Source organism: Aulonocara sp. 'chitande type north' Nkhata Bay, linkage group LG7 (assembly GCF_057382095.1).
Source record: "Aulonocara sp. 'chitande type north' Nkhata Bay isolate Kocher_YH1m ecotype deep benthic linkage group LG7, A_spYH_male_GT1.1, whole genome shotgun sequence".
NCBI lineage: Eukaryota > Metazoa > Chordata > Actinopteri > Cichliformes > Cichlidae > Aulonocara > Aulonocara sp. 'chitande type north' Nkhata Bay.
This window is the reverse complement of record NC_141350.1, coordinates 53,146,359-53,167,128: the sequence shown is the minus strand read 5'-3', so window position 1 is coordinate 53,167,128 and position 20,770 is coordinate 53,146,359. Positions and strand designations below refer to the sequence as shown.

The 20,770-nt window shown below is 44.4% G+C and overlaps 1 pseudogene; it reads left to right on the top strand.

Annotated features, from left to right (window-relative positions):
* Positions 1-11,268: 11,268 nt before the first annotated feature.
* On the top strand, positions 11,269-12,050 carry LOC147326210 (uncharacterized; annotated as a pseudogene).
* The last annotated feature ends 8,720 nt before the right edge of the window (positions 12,051-20,770 follow it).

Sequence of the window (20,770 nt, the reverse complement as noted above, 5' to 3'; positions counted from 1 at the left end):
AAGTTGGTAATGTTTGCTTTTTCACTGGTAGGGTATGATGGTGTTTAAACTGGAGTTTAAGCAAACACACTGGTCATGGGTGAAATATTCAAACAGAAACCACAGGCTCACTCTTTCACTGTAAAAGATGCATGTATAGACATCTGCACACTTATACAGTGGGGCAAAAAAGTATTTAGTCAGCCACCGATTGTGCAAGTTCCCCCACCTAAAATGATGACAGAGGTCAGTAATTTGCACCAGAGGTACACTTCAACTGTGAGAGACAGAATGTGAAAAAAAAAAATCCATGAATCCACATGGTAGGATTTGTAAAGAATTTATTCGTAAATCAGGGTGGAAAATAAGTATTTGGTCAATAACAAAAATACAACTCAATACTAACATAACCTTTGTTGGCAATAACAGAGGTCAAACGTTTACTATAGGTCTTTACCAGGTTTGCACACACAGTAGCTGGTATTTTGGCCCATTCCTCCATGCAGATCTTCTCGAGAGCAGTGATGTTTTGGGGCTGTCGCCGAGCAACACGGACTTTCAACTCCCGCCACAGATTTTCTATGGGGTTGAGGTCTGGAGACTGGCTAGGCCACTCCAGGACTTTCAAATGCTTCTTACGGAGCCAATCCTTTGTTGACCGGGCGATGTGTTTTGGATCATTGTCATGTTGGAAGACCCAGCCTCGTTTCATCTTCAAAGTTCTCACTGATGGAAGGAGGTTTTGGCTCGAAATCTCACGATACATGGCCCCATTCATTCTGTCCTTAACACGGATCAGTCGTCCTGTCCCCTTGGCAGAAAAACAGCCCCATAGCATGATGTTTCCACCCCCATGCTTCACAGTAGGTATGGTGTTCTTGGGATGCAACTCAGTATTCTTCTTCCTCCAAACACGACAAGTTGAGTTTATACCAAAAAGTTCTACTTTGGTTTCATCTGACCACATGACATTCTCCCAATCCTCTGCTGTATCATCCATGTGCTCTCTGGCAAACTTCAGACGGGCCTGGACATGCACTGGCTTCAGCAGCGGAACACGTCTGGCACTGCGGGATTTGATTCCCTGCCGTTGTAGTGTGTTACTGATGGTGACCTTTGTTACTTTGGTCCCAGCTCTCTGCAGGTCATTCACCAGGTCCCCCCGTGTGGTTCTGGGATCTTTGCTCACCGTTCTCATGATCATTTTGACCCCACGGGATGAGATCTTGCGTGGAGCCCCAGATCGAGGGAGATTATCAGTGGTCTTGTATGTCTTCCATTTTCTGATGATTGCTCCCACAGTTGATTTTTTCACACCAAGCTGCTTGCCTATTGTAGATTCACTCTTCCCAGTCTGGTGCAGGTCTACAATACTTTTCCTGGTGTCCTTCGAAAGCTCTTTGGTCTTGGCCATGGCGGAGTTTGGAGTCTGACTGTTTGAGGCTGTGGACAGGTGTCTTTTATACAGATGATGAGTTCAAACAGGTGCCATTCATACAGGTAACGAGTGGGGGACAGAAAAGCTTCTTACAGAAGACGTTACAGGTCTGTGAGAGCCAGAGATTTTCCTTGTTTGAGGTGACCAAATACTTATTTTCCACCCTAATTTACGAATAAATTCTTTACAAATCCTACCATGTGGATTCATGGATTTTTTTTTCACATTCTGTCTCTCACAGTTGAAGTGTACCTCTGGTGCAAATTACTGACCTCTGTCATCATTTTAGGTGGGGGAACTTGCACAATCGGTGGCTGACTAAATACTTTTTTGCCCCACTGTATCTATATAATGGCTCACATGTTCACAGTTGAATTTTTTAACAGTACAATTTATTGTCAGAAATACAATATATGACTTTCCAAGTTAAAGAGGGTAAACAGTGAAGAGATTAAAGGTCTTTTAGTGATATCTTTAGTACGGTACCGTACTAAATGTGTACGGTATAACTCCACTTGATAATGTAGCAGTGGTTATGAGTTCATCCATTTGGACGGGTAAAGCAAGGTGGACACGGTGGAAACTGGCAGTCTGAATGTGCAGTGGAACCACTGCTTAGGAAAGGTGGCATGATTTTGCAATTTGCAATAGAGCTGGAGGTTATCCAAGCTCTCTGTTGCACTAAATACACACTGAGGTTCAAAGCACAGGGGAGATCTGGTGATTCTAAATTGGTATAGATGTGAGGTAGATAAAATGCCCCAGATAGTAAGATGACATTAAACTGATGCAGAGTTTTCATCCACATTATCATTATAGTCAAGATTGAAATCTCAGTGCTATATAAATGTTGGATCAATGTTAAAATACTGATGAAATCTGACAGTGTATGTGTATAACAGTGTGATTTAGTTGAAAAGTTGTGGCGTTCTAGTTAACCGGTAAATAAAAGCTATTATCAGTTAGACTGTTCCATTGCACCCCTCGCACAGTGGTACACCCCATCTGTACATATTGCTGAACATGCAATACATTGACATATATTGTAGATGTATGACTGTCACCATGGTCATTATTAGACACATCAAAAATGTCATTAACTGAAGTTAGATTGCTAACGTAACTGATACTTCAGGCGGATTATATTAGCTAGGATGAGTTAGTGAAACAGAGAGACATGTCTTAGGTGGAAAATTTAAAATCTGACCAAATTATGCCCTTTCCTTAACTTTTTCATGTCCTTCAGTCACTTTTTGGTTTTGGTTTCTTTTGTAGATGAGGCAACTCGGCAAATTGAAGCAGTAACAGTCTGTGAGTTCTCCTTTAACTATAAGTAGCTCACAGTTAGGATGATCCAGACCAGAGAAGTACATCATTCAGTGCAGGAGTGAATTTACCAAAATGATTGTAAACTAATCTTGATTTCATAAATTAAATAGCCTGATGTTGTCTTTTGCTGCTTATATGTTAGAGCCTAGTCTTTAATAGAACTGTTAAAATGTTTTAATCAACACCATTACATCATTAATTGTAATATTAGATAAGTAAAATACATTAATCTGAAGTATTTTAAGTAATTTGTTTTGTTTAACATCGGTTGAATTTCCACTTATGTCCTCTTGGTCTTTAGTAGTTACTTTCACATTGTTTTAATATTAACTGAGGGTGCAAAAGTGGTCAGAATTCAATGAAAATTAAGTTGACAGCGTGGCAGACCATCAGGGGACTCCACATACACCCAGCAAGAAGAAAAGTGGGAGGAGTAATGTTTCTGGGTTCTAGGAGATGTTTTGGCACCTTGTGAAACCAGTTGAGTGAAGCTCAGATTAAAGTTGGAGGAAAATGTGATAAGTTCTCGTGTCATCCTTACATAACTCCATAACAGTATAACTCTGATTTAACGTATATTAAATTTTTGTTTGCTTTCTGGGGTGACTAGTAACAACAGTGACGATTAGTTGCCCACGTTAAATTATTTGGCTGCCATGAGCAAATTTGACAATGGAAAAAAAGAACCACAGTAATGAAATTACAACTACTCACACTCATGTGAATACAATTCCCAATTGCATAAAATACAATTCACACCAAATCATATTGTCCTGGGTTACAATATCCTATTAAACATTATATAAAAAACAAATGCATATTAGTACTGTCAATAGATAATTAATTGCACAATTTTCTGTAATTAATTGTGATTAATCGCAATTACTTGATCAGTAGCCCGGTTGTAATTACATTTTTTCAACTTTATATTTAAGCATGTAACTGAAATTTATGCAATATAATGAAGTAAATGCAGAATAAACACAAAGAATGTATGCTTAAATTCAAAGAGAATTTGAATAGTTTTCTTCAGTCTTTTAGCATAGGTTATCTCCTGTGAAGTACAACTGTTTAAAAAACCTATATTAACAGGTAAGTATATACTAATATATTATATATACTAGTGCTGTCAAACAATTAAAAAAATATAATCAGATTCATCACAGGGTTACTGTGGATTAATTTTGATTAATCACGATTAGATATCATCCATTTTTATTCTATATTAATCGCATTTCATTTTGCATGAGCAAACAATCGAGAAAAAAGGGAAAATTTAGGCACTTAATATGTTTATTGAACATCTTGAACATTCATGTTAACAAAACACTCTGTAAACATTTATCCACTCTCTCTCTCTGTCACTCTTTGGGGAGGCACTTCAAGTCCTTGAAAGGAGGAACCAAAGCTATGTAAAGAGCGTGTTCTCAACCAGTGTTGGGAAGGTTACTTTTAAAATGTATTCCACAGAATACATGCCCCAAAATGTATTTTGTAACGTATTCCGTTACGTTACTCAATGAGAGTAACGTATTCTGAATACTTTGGATTATTTAATATATTATCATGATGTTTACAACTACATGAATATGATTTATTACTATTACTGAAGGTCCGTGGCTCCGAACCGTAGTAAAGGGACCTCTGGCTAATACGTCGGGTTCGTGTCGGGCTCGTAGCTGAAAACTAGCTTTACTTTGTTGTCTGGGTCAACTTTGCTAGCGAGAGACAGAGAAAGCCTGAGCGTTGAAAGCCTGCTCCAACGGAACTTACTGTTTCGGAGGAAAACACGAACACGGTGTACAGTCGAGTCTTAATTAGTGATGGGATTTCCGGCTCTTTTTAGAGAACCGCCTCTTTCGGCTCGGCTCACTAAAAAGAGCTGGCTCTTTCGGCTCCCAAATGGCTCTTCAGGTTGTTTTGTTGCTTTAATTAATTTACTATTAACAACAATATAAAATTATGCACAAAAGGAATTACTAATGTAAAAAAAAAAAAACGGTGGTTTTATTTATAAATGTTTATATATAAATATATACGGTGGCCCCTAGAGACAAAGCACTTACAAACTCCAAAACACATTTCTAGCATGAACTGAACTTCCAAAACAGAGCTACCTAGATCACTTAAATTACACAGTTGAAAGCATATTTGTATTGTTTGTGTATTTATACACAAGCACTCATATTCTCAGAGCATGTGCTGACGAACTGACCGGAGTCTTCACTAAAATCTTCAACCTTTCCTTGTCATCAAACACCCAAACGTCCCGCCCTGCCTCAAAACCTCCACCATCATCCCCATCGCCAAGAAGACAGCTGTGGTCAGCCCAAATGACTACAGGCCTGTTGCACTTACGCCTGTAGTGATGAAGTGCTTTGAGAGACTGGTCTGTCAGCACATCAGGGCCGGTCTGCCTCCCACTCTGGACCCCCACCAATTTGCCTACAGGACAAATCGATCCACCGAGGACGCCATCACCATAGCGCTCCATATTGCGCTGAGTTACCTGGAGCACCGAGGAAGCTATGTGAGAATGCTCTTTCTGGACTTCAGCTCAGCATTCAATCATATCATCCCGGAGATCCTGGTCCAGAAACTGTCTCACCTGGGACTCTCCACCCCCATCTGCCTCTGGATCAAGGACTTCCTGACAAATAGACCACAGTCTGTCAGACTCGGCCCCCACCGGTCCAGCACCATCACACTCAGCACCGGGTCTCCACAAGGATGTGTTTTGAGTCCCCTCCTGTTTACGCTCTACACATCCGACTGCTCCCCTACCCATCTCTCAAACACCATCATAAAGTTCGCGGATGACACCACAGTGGTTGGACTCATCTCAAGGGGGGATGAGTCGGACTACAGAGATGAGGTCAACAGACTGACTGAGTGGTGTTCAGTTAACAACCTCCAACTGAACACCACGAAAACTAAAGAACTTATCTTGGACTTCAGGAAGGGCAGAGCAGACCCGGCCCCACTTTACATTCACGGGAACTGTGTGGAGAGGGTACGCTCCATGAGGTTTCTGGGCGTGCAGATCTCTGATGACCTCTCCTGGACTGCAAATACCACGGCGGTGGTAAAAAAGGCCCAGCAGCGTCTCCACTTTCTGAGAGTGCTCAGGAGGAACAACCTGGAGGAGAGGCTGCTGGTGACATTTTACAGAGCCACCATAGAGAGCATCCTAACGTACAGCATAACAACATGGTATGCAGGGTGCTCAGCTGCGGACAGGAAAGAACTGCAGAGGGTCATCAACACAGCCCAGAAGCTCACTGGCTGCTCTCTGCCCAGCCTGGAGGTCACTGCAAACTCTCGGTACCTCAGCAGAGCTGGCAATATCATCAAGGACCACTCTCACCCCAGCAACCAACTGTTTGAACTATTACCGTCAGGCCGACGGTACAGGTCACATAAAACCAGGACAAACAGATTCAGGGATAGCTTCTTTCCCAGAGCTATCACCGTAGTAAATAAGCACAAAAACAATTGAACCTGCTTAACTATACCATACCGTCACTGCCATTATATTATGCTGCTATTCATACTGTCATTATATTAATGCTGCTATCCTGTATATATCTTACTTACTATTGTTTGAGTACTTGCGATTATTTTATTGTACTTTTTATATTTTACATTTATATTTATTGTTTATCTTGCACCAAGGGAGTGGCACTCCAATTTCGTTGTACTCTGTACAATGACAATAAAGGCTATTCTATTCTATTCTATTCTATTCTATATATATTCAAATAAATAAAAGTGTATATATGTCTGCCTCTAAAAAGGCCCAAAACATCATAAAAGACACCTCACATCCTGGCCACTCCCTGTTCGAACTGTTGCCCTCAGGCAGACGGTACAGGGCAATCAGAGCAAGGACTAATAGACTCAAACACAGTTGTTATCCAACTGCAATAACACATCTGAATACTACAAAAAAATGTCCATCACGCCACTCTTGTGTTAATCTATGCACGGTCTGAAGCATGTGTGTGGGAATGTATGTGAATGTTTTACTGTTACATCTTATTAGTATTTTAAGTATTCTATCTATTTTATTTATTGAATTTTGTTGTTTTGTTTGTATTTTGATGTTGCTAGGGATGATGCAATGATCGGGGACCATTCTTAATTTCGTTGTTCTCGTGACAATGACAATAAAGTTTCTGATTCTGATGCTGAAATAATTTTTAAAAAAATGTTCATTTACCTGTTACTACCACACATCAAATCTGGTCGTTGGTACTGCCTGGCTTGTGTAGCCACTGGGTAACAAAAGCTCAACACTGCGCCGAGCATCCTGGAACACTTCTGTTGTGTTTTGTACGTGTTTTGGAGTTTTTACATGTTTTGGAGTTTGTACGTGCTTTGTCTGTCTCTAGGGGCCACCGTAAATATATTTTTATTTATTCACTCCACATAAAAAGTCATAAATAAATCATATAATACAAAAACCAACTATTTACATTTCAACTTTTAACTATTTACATTTTCAGCTTTTTCCTTTTAAACAAATTTAAAGTGAAACAACACAAAACACTGCAAACCACAACACAATTAAATATAAATAAAAATATGAAAACAAAAAGAAGATGCACATTCTCTGTCATATGGGCCTGCATGAATAAACTTTCTGAATCCTTTATCATCCGCAACTAAAAATAGTTGTGGATGATTACTATACCTTTCTAATGTGACGTTGTTGTCCCTGGCTCTCTTCCTCTCTCTCTCTTCCTCCCGCTACTGCGAGTGTAACTACTAACTACCGCCCCTCCCCCCTCCTCCCAGCGCAAAGCACAAGGCTCGCATGCGGAGTGAAGCGCAAAAAAGTGCGAGAGAGAGAGAGGGTGAGAGAAAGCTATTAATCAGGAGCTCTATGGGAATCTCAGAGACACTGAGAACAAGAATCTGCAGCTTCAAGTAAAACTTGATGAAGCCCTGGAGAAAAACAAAGAGTTTCTTCAAGAGAAACAGCAACAGGAAAAAATGCACAAAAAGACACAACTTATTCTCCAAGACTTAGAAAGGAAAAATCTACAACTACACGCATGTTATAATGAAATGAAGGAGAAAATCATGGAACTAGAAGGAGAAAGGGAAAAACTGATAAAACAATGCTCAGGCATGCAGTACATTTTCAATGAAATGCTAAGCAAGAACTCAGAGCTTGAGGAACTTAATAACATCTTAAAATACAAAAATGATGAAATCCTGAGAAAGAACACAGAGCTCGAGGGACAGAATAAGAACTTAAACTACAAATACAGTGAAATCCTAAAAAAGAGCACAGTGCTTGAGGAACTTAATAACATCTTATAATACAAAAACAAGAAAATGCTCAGGAAAAACACAGAACTCGAGGAAATTAATAAGAACTTAAAATACAAAAACAATGAAATTCTGAGAAAGAGCACAGAGTTTGAGGAACTTCATAACAACTTAAAATATATTAACAAGAAAATGCTCAAGGAAAACACAGAACTCGAGGAAATAATAACAACGTAAAATACAAAAACAAGAAAATGCTCAGGGAAAACACAGAACTCGAGGAAATTAATAAGAATTTAAAGTGCAAAAACAATAAAATGCTTAGGAAAAACACTGAGCTTAAGAAACTTAATCAGAACCTAAAATACAAAAACAATGAAATGCTGAAAAAGAACACAGAGCTCGAGACACTTAATAACAACTTAAAGTGCAAAAAAAATGAAATTCTCAGGAAAAACAGAACTTAATAACAACTTGATGCGCAAAGACAATGAAATGCAGGTGCAAGAGCAAGAACTGGAGAAAACACGCAATGACCTGCACTTTACGCATGAGGAAATCCAGAGCAGAAATCGACAAAGTATAACACCGGAATACAGATATTCATGCTAATACAGGAGGCAAAATCTAAAGATCTGAAAGAAAAGAGTGAAGAAGAACAAGCAAAATTACAAGAACTAGAGGAAAAATGCAAGAAACTTGAGGAGGAAAATGCAATGACAATAGAAGAACTGAGCTCCAGGAACAGTGCCTGAAAAAGAAGGAAAAATGCTTCTGCTTTTTCAGGAGGAGGAGGGGCCCTTCTGCTTCCTCACTTGATTACACGAAGGCATAGCCTCCTCTTCATCCACCTCTTTTCTACCTCCCTTCTCTCCCTTTCTCCCCTAACTCTCCATCACTCCCCGTTTTTTCTTTCTCCCCTCTCCTCTTCATCCTTTTTCTTTTCTTTTCTTTTTCCCCCCCTACCCCCCAACTAGTCATGGCAGATGACCCTCACTGAGCCTGGTTCTGCAATAGGTTTCTTCCTTTTAAAAGGAAGTTTTTCCTAACCACAGTCGCCTAGTGCATGCTCAGAGGGGATTGTTGGGGTTTTCTCTCCTCTGTCTCTTTCCTCCTTTATATCCCTTTATTTTCATCTCTTCTCCCTTTCTCTCCTACCACCTCTCCATTTTTTTCTTTCTCTCCTGCTTTCTTCATCCTTTTTCTTTTCTTTTTTCACCCTCACTTAACTTTTCTTAACTAACAATAAAGGAAAAATTGGAGCTCGCCACGGTGGGAGGGTCCATACCAAGTGCTTCTGACCACTCCAACTGCCTGCAAAATAGCGGAGAGACCCTCCTGGATACATCAGAGCCACTGCAAAAAAGTTGAGGTCCCCGAGGATTCCACTTTCTTCACAGAAATCAGCTAGTAAAGGAAAGTCTCACCCTCACTTGGTTGCTTCAGTGGTGAGGGGGAAGTGCTGATTGGGCGCCCGTAGGGAATTGCTCGCACTTCAACCTCCAGCCGCCAGAGGTGTGGACTCGAGTCACATGACTTGGACTCGAGTCAGACTCGAGTCATTAATTTTATGACTTTAGACTTGACTTGAAAAAATGTTCTAAGACTTGTGACTTGACTTGGACTTTTACACCAATGACTTGGGACTTGAATTGGACTTGAACCGGTTTACTTGAAAAGACTTGATATTTTACCCCAAATATAAAATTTAACATGCATATTATATAGAGATTGAAAATGTGACGTCATTCACGGGTAGAATCGCAAAGGATTCTGGGAACTCGTGGCAAGAGGTACTAGCGCACGCAGGCTTTCAATTGAAATCAGTCACACAGCGATAAAACGAAACACAAAAATGTCAAGAAGCTGTTGTATTATTAACTGCAATAGCCGGTCGCATGACAGCCACGAGAAGCCGACGGGTTTGTTATCGGATTACGTCGTTGAAGAGAAATTGTTCGAGCCATGTTTCCGAAGTGACAAAGAGGCGACAGATGGCCTGGATTGCAGCCATTCAAAGATCAAATATAACGTCCCAGAACACTCCAGCTCACAGGTTAGTCTGCTCCAAGCATTTACACAAAGGTCAGTCTGCTGTTGTAGTTAATGCGTCATTTTCATAACATAATTGGTGATATAGGTTACAAGCAAGTCTGGCGCTGAACAGAAATTGTCGCGCTATGCTCCTTTATTTATTGTGCATAAATAGTGAATTGTCCTGACACAATATTGCGTTTCGCTTCTGTTATTATGGTACATTGACAAAAACATATACTTTTATTCACAGGATAAAACAGGTTTTTTGTATCACTAATTGCCCAGTACGATTACAGCATACAGTATTGTTGTCACTGCTACATTTCTGTGATGCTACCAGAAATTATTTCCACTACTAATTAATTACCGTTGAGCTCAAAGGTCCTATTAATAAACGGTTAACAAATGTGTATTTATGACGACGATTTGTGAGACTGGTAAACTTATGATAGGTACGATGGTCTTTCGTTCTACACGGTGCATTTCAAGGTCCTGCACCCATCCGTCGGTAAACTGTACCTGGGCTTGTTGCAGTGACCTGAAGTTACTAAACTTCATGAGTGTATGCACTCACTCCAAGAACCGTATGATTATAAATATGCATATAAATATGCTACAATGAGATAGCTGACTTCATCTAACTAGCAAATGTTGTCCAGGCTACGTTGGTGATGCAGTTTTTTTTAATGTGTATGATATTTTTGTCATGCGATTTTAAAGCCGGTCCTACAAGCGCATCCAAGAATAACATGCAGCTTATCTCAGAACTGTCGGTGAAAATTATTCTTGGAGCTAGGTTTAATTGAGCTGCATTTTAAAGAGGTGCAATTTCACAATTTGTGTATATTTTCTAAGTTCACTATTTTGTCATGTGTTGAGAAAAACACAGATTTAAAAATTACATGGTCTAATATTTACATTTGGCATATAACTGCAACATGCTTTTTTCGGGGTTTTTTTTAAAGACTCGAAAGGACTTGAAATTCAAAGTTTCAGACTTGTGACTTTACTTGGACTTTTACACCAGTGACTTGAGACTCGACTCTGACTTGCCTGACATTACTTGAGACTTGACTTGAGACTTGAGGATAAAGACTTGAGACTTACTTGAGACTTGCAAAACAATGACTTGGTCCCACCTCTGCCAGCCGCTGATCAACTCTAGGGCGGCCAAGTGACATGGTGTGACAGACCTGTGTGCAACCATGGGAAGGTGGACCCTCTTAGTTACCTTGACTACGACGCTCACCCTTACAGGACCCCAGCTGACACCAACAACAGCCGAATCACGAGGCAGACAGAAAAGATGGACGCACGACAACTCCCACCTGAGAGACATGACGCAAGACCACATACACCCTTGGATGAACAATGGCTGGTACCGTTATATCCACGATAGGACCAAGGCAGAATCAGCAAATACAGACTGTTATGTCTGTTCTCATATGCCCAGCACATCAACACACCCCACACTATATGGTGAATATATGAACAACACTCAAGCAAAGTGTGCAGCCAGCTTCGCTGGCATTGGATTCCAACACAGCCGAATCATCACCAACGACACAATCCCACACGCTGTTGGACTTAGTAATGGAACATGTGATCGACTCTTCTGGATCGATTTCAACGTGACAAACTGGAATACATCCATCCACTTCCCAGTGTTTCTGGACCAACTCCCAGGGAAGAACCACTCCATGTGTTATCAACAAGAGAAAGGTAACACACCCGTTGGAAACACGACAAACTGTGTCTAAACTGCAGGCCACGGAGAGGGCGCCCCTGTGAATATGAGTGGACCTTCTAACGGCACGTACTGGGTGCAAGGAATGGCCTGGCTATGTGGACAACGGGCATATTTCATACTGCCCCCAGGCTGGACAGGAACATGTGCTCCTATATTCCTGTCAGACCACACTTTCAGGATGACCGCAGTAAATACCACTTCTACAGCACACCGAAAAAGAAGGTCAACGTTCCCTAAACTTCAACCACATGACCCGATATGGGGAAGCAACGTACCCAAGGAATTCAAACTGTGGACTACCGGACAGAAAGTACTCCACACATTGTTCCCCTGGGTGGGAACCAGAAAAAACATGCCGAGGATCGAAACTCCGGACTACCGCTTTGGACTCTTCTTGAACGCTTCGTGTAAGATCAATGATCAGCAGAATCAGGAAATCAATGCATTACAGATCGCAGTGATGCAACATCGAGTAGCTTTGGACATGATACTAGCAGAGAAAAGGGGACTTTGCGTCCTCTTCAACAATGCCTGCTGCACTTACATACCAGACAATGTACACTCATCAAACATGACTGGCGCCCTGAACGCCTTGAGACGGATCCAGCAGGCCCAAAATCAGGACTATGTAAGTGATACAAGTGACTGGTTTTCTTGGCTTTACACTGGCTCCTGGCTACAGGTGCTAAAAAGACTACTACTGCCTTTTCACTGTACAATACTTTTTGTTAATAACCAACGGTGCAATAGACTTCAAAGCTTGAAATTAGAGCTGGGCGATAGAATGATAACGATATGTATTGCAAAATAACTTTTTCTCGATAGAAAAATTAAACTATTGCGATAGACCTCATCTCTCTCTCTCTTCCTCTCTTATAAAAAATATGAAAAGCCAATACAAATTAAGTAGCACAGAGCCGAACCAATCACAGCCGCAGCGTCACGTCACCTAACTTGTTACGTACAGCTCAAGTGCCAAGCCGCACATGTGTATTTGTTTGGGAAGCAGCCAGCCGCCGTGCGGCCGGGTAATGGAGGAAATGAGTGTGCCGACTAGAGAAAAATCAACCGAGAGCTTGGGTGACCAGGTTACCGAAGAGAACACAGATGACGGTTCCAATGCCGGAGAGATTATCAAAAGGAAAGGCCAGAGAAGTTCCGTAGTGTGAAGGTATTTTGGCTATTTGAAGTTTGACAAAAAACAGTAATGCGCACTGTAAATTGTGCCGAAAGCATGTTCCCACAAAGTCTGGAAATACAACAAACCTTTTTTATCACCTGAAGCAGTGCCACCCACTAGAGCACGCTCAATCTCTGACTGAAAGCGCTAATTCGTCATCGAAAACAACCAGGGGAATCCCTGCGAAGCAGCAACAGTCTATTGAGTCGGCTTTCTCCAGCGTCTTACCATATGACAAAAAAGCTAAGAGACATTGCAACATAACGAATGCCATAGCTTACTGTCTTGCTAAAGACATGCTACCAATAAACACGGTCGAAAATGAAGGATTCAAGCAGCTAATTAAGGTAATGGATCCTCGTTACCAACTCCCTGGACATAAACATTTCTCTCAGATGGCGCTTCCAAAGCAATATTATATAAGTTAGTCAATTTTGTCTCTTCTTCTGTAAAATAAACTTTAGATTTATTATAAAGATTTATTTTTAGAATTAATATTTTGTTTCTAAGTGGAACTGACAATTTAGTAGTCTGCTTTGTTTGTTCTATTTTGAAACTTAAATGCTTTAGCGGCTACCTTTTGTGTAGTTTGTAATATTTGGCTTTATTTTTGCCTAAACTGAAGCCTCATTTTAAGTACATCTGCCCTGTTGAACTTATTATGGGAAATAAATATTTAAATCAAAACAAGCTGCTGATTATTTCACATTTTACTTGTGAGCAACAGCACATTTAAATCTTACATATATAGTTATTTGGCTTATATCGTGATATATATCGTTATCGCCTGAAATGAAAAAAGCATATCGTGATATGAAAAAATCTTATATCGCCCAGCTCTACTTGAAATACTTGAAATACTTGCAATTCCCTTGTATTCTTATTTATTCTATTTATCCCTTTTGTATACTCTTATTTATATATGTCTCTGTATTTATATATGTGTATATATAGTATTATGCTCACATTCTGTAACTTCTGTCGGTGCTGTGCTATTTGGAAACTGAATTTTACAGTTAATAGGATTAATACAGTTCTATCTTATCTTATCTTACTCATCGGAGTTGGAGTACTTTTATTTTGTGTTTTTGGAACATGTATCCTGCCATGTCTAAAACTCATGATTAAGCGCATAATCGTTTTCACTGTAGCTGCATGCATACCCGTGACAAATGATGATGATGATGACCCCGACCTGTTGGAATGTGAAGACTTTGTGTGGTTAATGATGATGTGACAGAAAATGTACAACAAGATGTTACATACTGATATCTCACTTAAAAGTTATACTGACAACAGGAGGGAATGTTAAGGGAAAGTTGTACTGAGTAGCCAGTATAAGCTTTTAATGAAATAAGTTTATTTGTGATAGAATGCTGCATGATGATCTTTTCCTTGCTTAGAACTGATTGTCCTTTTCATTGCTCAGAACTGATTGTTCTTTATGAAACGTGTTCTGATATTTGTATCTGAATTTTCCCACAGCGATAGTAGGAAGTTGAACAAGCAGTTCTGACTTCGCACACACACACACGCACACACGCACAATCACATACGCACATGCTCACGTATCAACATTCCACTGAACAAATGTTTTCATTTTCCTTCTGTATAAATAAAAGACAAGTGCAAGAACAGGGCGCTGATCACAGGGCCCCACTCTCTGATGTGAGTGCTCTGTGAAACCCCCTTGCAAGTTAAAACTGCAGCGCCTGTGTGTGTCTTCACTCTTAGACTCTCAGCTGAAGAAGTGTCATTTAGAATAAATCTCTTGACACACCATCAACCATATTTTTACTTGTGTCAAATCAATGTCTTCATTCAAGAATAATTCATCTTAAGAATAAAAGCAACAAACAGGTGATAGCTGCATGTGTAGTGGGGCATCACATTTATGTTTTACATTATTACCAGTATCTGTCATGATCTCGTGGTTTGTTTCACTCAATAAAGAAAGGGATAGACAAGTAACACAGTTATGTTTCCCTTATGTAACAGGCCAGAATTTCAGCAGATGTTTAATACAAGAGAAACACATGCATAATATGCATTATTTAGACTGATGAAAAGCAGAGATTTTATACAAAAAAATATATATATAAAAATGTGTAAACGAAGTCAACAAACACCAAAACAAAACAAAAATAAATGTCTCTCTCCTCCCACTTCCAGTTTGGTTTTAAATCCTGACTTATATCAAATACCAGTTAACCCTCATCAGTTTCTTTCAGCTCGAAGCCGACTGGGAGGTCGAGGCACGATGTGCCGGGAAAGCGGTGTTCCTCCCGGCTGTAGTAGGTCTCGACTTCCCGTTAGCTTCGAGATAGTGGGTGTCAGATCTCCGAAAACGTCGGAGCACTTATGCAAATATGTGATGTCTTGTGTGTTGTTGTTGTTGCCGCGCTGAGCAGCTAGCTAGCGGCAGTGTGTTCTTCTCCAACTGTTAATAAATGGCTGTGCTCCCTGGCTAGCTCATGGGGAGCAATACCAAACGATACCTCCGTCTCCTCCATCTCTGAGCTCGCCACATTGGTGTCAGAAGTGGGATAGCTCACCCTCGCTGTAATGGAGAGAGACATTCAGAGGCTGGAGCAAGCTATCGAGGAGAACATTTCCCGCTTGGGAAACTGGCGATTGAAGAGAGAGGATGTGAGCGGCCATGTAAGTCCCCCGACGGGTCCCAATGGCGCGAGCGCGGCACGAGCGCGGCGCGAACGCGGCGCGAACGCACCGCGGCGGCGGCCCGTCGCGACAGATGCTAGGGCAATGCTTCATGGGCTACCTCTGTCGACCCGCACGCCGAGCCCCCAGCCGCGAGCAGTTATGCCTACCACGCCAGTTAAGGTGCCGAAATACAACGGGCTAACCCCGCTAGAGCCCTACCTCTCACAAGTGCGGCTGGCCGCCAGACATAGTGGCTGGAGCGAAGAGGAGACTGCTACACACCTAGCGCTAGCATTAGAGGGAGATGCACTGGAGATACTCCTCGACCTAGCCCCGGCAGAGCAGCATGAGCTCCAGGCCCTCACCGCGGCACTCGAGAGGCGATTCGGGCAGCGGCACTCCACTGATCAGAGCAGAGAGCAGCTGACCAACCGGAGCCGTCGACCGGGGGAGAGCCTGGGCACCTTTGCAGCAGACGTGTTGCTGTATGCTCGTCGTGGCTACCCGGAGTTTCCAGCAGCAGCCCGTGAGGAGCTTAGCCTGCATGCTTTTCTGCGAGGACTTTTCCCAGAGCGACTACGCCAACACGTCCGCCTGGCCATGCCTCCGTGAGGCGCTCCTTGAGGCTGAAAGGGCCGAGCCGGTGCTCACCTCGCGACCTAACCAGCAGGTGCCCCCCCCAAACTACCCCCAAATCAGAGCTGCAGACTGCGACGGGGAGGGGGAGGTCGCCGAGATTTCCCAGCTGCAACCCTCGGTGCCCCGGAGGCGTCCTCGTCGACCGACCGCTGCTACCGGTGCGATGAGCCTGGCCACGTGGCGCGTGACTGCCCAGCACCAGCCCCGAAGACCAGAACTACGCAGCCTCAGGGAAACGAGGAGGGAGCGGTGTAGCGAGGGGACCACCGCTCCAGCTTCCTGCCCCCCCCTCCAAGGACGATGCACGGTGGTGGGCCGAGTTGGGCACCTCAAAGGACTCTACCTGAGCTGCTGTGTTGAGGACCAGCCGTGCCAGGCCCTGGTGGACACGGGGTCTACCATTTCCCTGCTACGACCTGGCGTGCTCCCTGAAACATCTGGGCCACTGGTGAAGGGTTGGTTGCCCACGGACACCCAGCTGATGACAGTGACGGGGGAGAAAACTGTTATGCGGGGGAAGAAACCGTTGCGGATCCGAGTGAAGGATCTAGAGCTGGTGCACGATTTCTGGCTCGCCGACATTCAAGACCAGTGCATAACTGGCCTGGATCTGCTGAGCCGCTGGGGGGCCTGCGTCGACACTGCGAAGCTAGCTGTCACTCTTGGCGCAGAGACTTTTGCCCTCCAGCGCGGCCAAAAGCAGGGAGCGGGGACCAGACGAGACAGGCATCAGGCAGCTGCTGGTCAGCAGATTTCGGATGCCGGTGGCTCTGGGTCATCTCCACCCCCAGTCACCAGATCTCCACTCACCTCAGCCTCAGCCTCTCAGCCCGACAAACCTCCTTCGACCGAGACCATCGAGGCTGTCGATGACCTTTGGCAGCGCAGTTGCGTAGGCCTCAACGTCGACCAGCGCCAGCGGTTGAGGTGCCTCCTGGACGAGAATGTGGACATCTTTGCCGCCAGTGACAAGGACTGTAGGCAGACGAGTCTGGTCCAGCACACCATCAACACTGGCTCTGCTCAGCCCATCAGTCTGCGTCCACACCGGCTGCCCCTCTCAAAACGGCAGGTAGCGGAGGAGAAGATCCGTGAGATGGCTGTGGCTGGGGTGATCGAGCCGTCCAATAGCCCATGGGCGGCACCCGTGGTTCTGGTGGGGAAGAAGGATGGCAGCCCGAGGTTCTGCGTGGACTTTCGCTGTCTCAATGCAGTCACCAAGAAGGACTCGTACCCGCTGCCGCGGATCGACGAGGCCCTAGATTACGTTACCGGCTCCAGTTGGTTCAGCTCCCTCGACCTACGCAGCGGTTACTGGCAGGTGGAGCTAGCCCCCGACGCAAGGCCTAAGACTGCATTCACCATTGGACAGGGGCTGTGGCAGTTCAGGGTCATGCCATTTGGGCTCTGCAATGCGCCAGCGACGTTTGAGAGGCTGATGGAGAGGGTGCTCGTGGATATCCCTCGTAGCCGCTGCGTTGTGTACCTGGATGACCTGTTGGTGCACAGTGGCAACTTCGACAGTGCACTGTCTCACCTGAGCGAGGTCTTGAGTGCCATCCGACGAGCTGGGCTGTGGCTCAACCCCGCGAAATGGCTGGAGGTCCTTCAGGGCTATGACTTCGAGATCCAGCATCGGCCAGGTCGACAGCATGGCAACGCTGATGCCCTCTCCAGACGGCCCTGCGAAGCCGTCGAGTGCCGCTACTGCCTGCAACAAGAGGAGCGGGCCCAGGAGGTGCTGGGGGTGGCTACTGCTCAGGCCACAGCCGGCAGAGGGGGGTGGCTCCCGTTGACAACGCAGCAGCTGAAGCGGGAGCAGGAGGCCGACGCTACGCTGGTTCAGGTGGGGGCCTGGCTGGAGGCGGCGCAACGGGGGTGTCGGGACAGGAGCCCGAGGTGAAGGCCTACTACTCCCAGCACAACAATCTGGAGACCCACGACGGCCTCCTGTACCGGAGATGGCGGGCCCCCGGTCAGGGCAGAGATCTCCTGCAGCTGTTGGTGCCTCGGTCGCTGCGGTCGCAGGTGCTTGAGCTGGTCCACGGCTCGGTGGGGGCAGGACACTATGGGAACGCCAAAACTCTCCGCCGCCTCAGGGGACGGTTCTACTGGTCTGGCTGTCGACGGGATGTGGAACTTCATGTGCACTGCTGTGACACCTGCACGGCACAGAAGGGCCCAACTCAACGCTCCACTGCTCCCCTTCAGCAGTACCTGGTGGGGGCCCCAATGGAAAGAGTGGGAGTGGACGTCCTAGGGCCTTTCCCCGTCACAGAGTCAGGGAACCGGTATGTGTTGATAGCTATGGACTATTCCACAAAGTGGCCAGAGGCCTACGTGGTGCCGGACCAGAGCGCAACGACAACGGCCGAGAAGCTGGTGGAGGAGATGTTCACCCGTTTTGGGGTCCCAGCCGAGCTCCACTGTGACCAGGGGCGTGACTTCGAATCGAAGGTCTTCGGGGAGATCTGCCGGCGACTGGGGGTGGAGAAGACGAGAACCACACCGCTCCACCCACAAAGCGATGGCTTGGTTGAGCGCTTCAACCGCATGCTGGCCACCCAGCTCGCCATTCTCACCAGCCACCACCAGCAGGATTGGGACCGACATCTGCCCCTGGTCCTTTGGTTGTATCGGACTGCGGTGCAGGAGTCCAGCCAGTGCACACCTGCCGCTCTGATGTTTGGACGGGAGCTCCGGACGCCTGTGGATCTGGTGTTCGGGTCCCCCCCCCCCCCGAGCCGGAGATTGATGGTGGACTACTACAGGAGGCTGAGGGAGCGGCTGCAGGTGGTTCATGACTACACCTGCCAGGCCCAGGCCAACGCCGGAGTACGACAGAAAAGAGCCTACGACACCAAGTGCCGAGGGGGGGTTTTCATGCCTGCCGACAAGGTTTGGGTGTACTGCCCGGTTCGCAAGAGGGGAATGTCCCCCAAACTCTGCAGTCACTGGCAAGGGCCGGCGGAGGTCGTGGAGTGGCTAACAGACGTGGTGTACCGTATCCGCATGCAGGGCCCGGGGCGCATGGTGGTGTTGCACCGGGACAGGCTCTCACCGTACCGACCGCTCGCTCCGGCAGACGGCGGGGCAGAGGATGATGGTGGCACCCCATGTTCTGACCCGAGTGACTTTTCCGCCGCCGGTTGTGACCAGCCGGTGCGCCAAAAGAAGGCACCTGGACATTTGCAGGACTTTGTGTGGGGTCATGGGGTCGTCGGGGACGACTGACCCCTTAGGTTGGGGCTATGTAGCGGGTCAGGGCTGTTTGTACAGTTATGTTTTGTGTATGGTGACGGGTGACGCCCTCTCGCTGCGACGGTGTGTCCTTCCGGGGTCAGAGGGCGCCCTGTGTGTTGTTGTTGTTGCCGCGCTGAGCAGCTAGCTAGCGGCAGTGTGTTCTTCTCCAACTGTTAATAAACGGCTGTGCTCCCTGGCTAGCTCACGGGGAGCAAGACTAAACGATACCTCCGTCTCCTCCATCTCTGAGCTCGCCACAATATAAATCAACACAAAATCACAGAAATCTGCACTGTCATGAACAAATGTTTCACAAAAAATTTAAGCCTAATTTTCACACTTTATCGGGTTAACCCTCAGGATTCCACGGCTCAATGCACTATTTTTGACTACTTTTAATTTTACCTTTATATTTCACCTTTAAAACGATTTGCCTTGTTCAGTATCATTCTTTCCTCATGTCTAATTTTACAATTATTTTTTTCATTGGCATACTGTATTAATACAACTGAACTACAATCACACAAAATCCAAGTAGCAAAAAGTTATATTTTGTTACTTTGAAAACCACAAACATGTTTAGCAAATTATTTTGATAATTTGAAATGACACTTAAGCACAGAATTTGCAAACAAAGTTATTATTAGTTACAATTATTTACATCAAAGTGTTTGGTGATATAAATGTACAGTACATTAGGGTATTTCAGTTCCACTTAAAGTTTTTTCTCTATTGCTATGGAGCAATTATTTAATTTGATGGTTTTTCATGTGTCTGTTACTAAATGTTTTACCAAAAGGAGACTTTTGGTCAGGAAACAGTTAAAGTCAGAACTGTCCCATCATGACACAAATCAATAGATTCATGACTTAATATCTCACTGATATTTATTTTTCATCCTTAGAAACGACCTACAGAAAACCTCTCCTCTTTCTGTATACCACACAACATATTACTGCATCATTATCAACAGGTAGGTCTGAAGTTTTCGCTCCTACAGTGTCAGTGAATTGAGCCAACACAGCCAGCAGATGGCAGTGCAGACACTCATATCATCATAAGCTGCACTTAAAAAAATATTTAATAAACTTAATAAAAGTCTTAATAATTGCAATTTTCAAAACAATTCAAGTTGTTCAAGTCCAATGAATAGTGTGAATAGGTTGGAAAAATTAAGTGGTGAACTGCCAGAGGTTAAAAGAGTAAGGTTACCCAAAACTGAAAAATAATC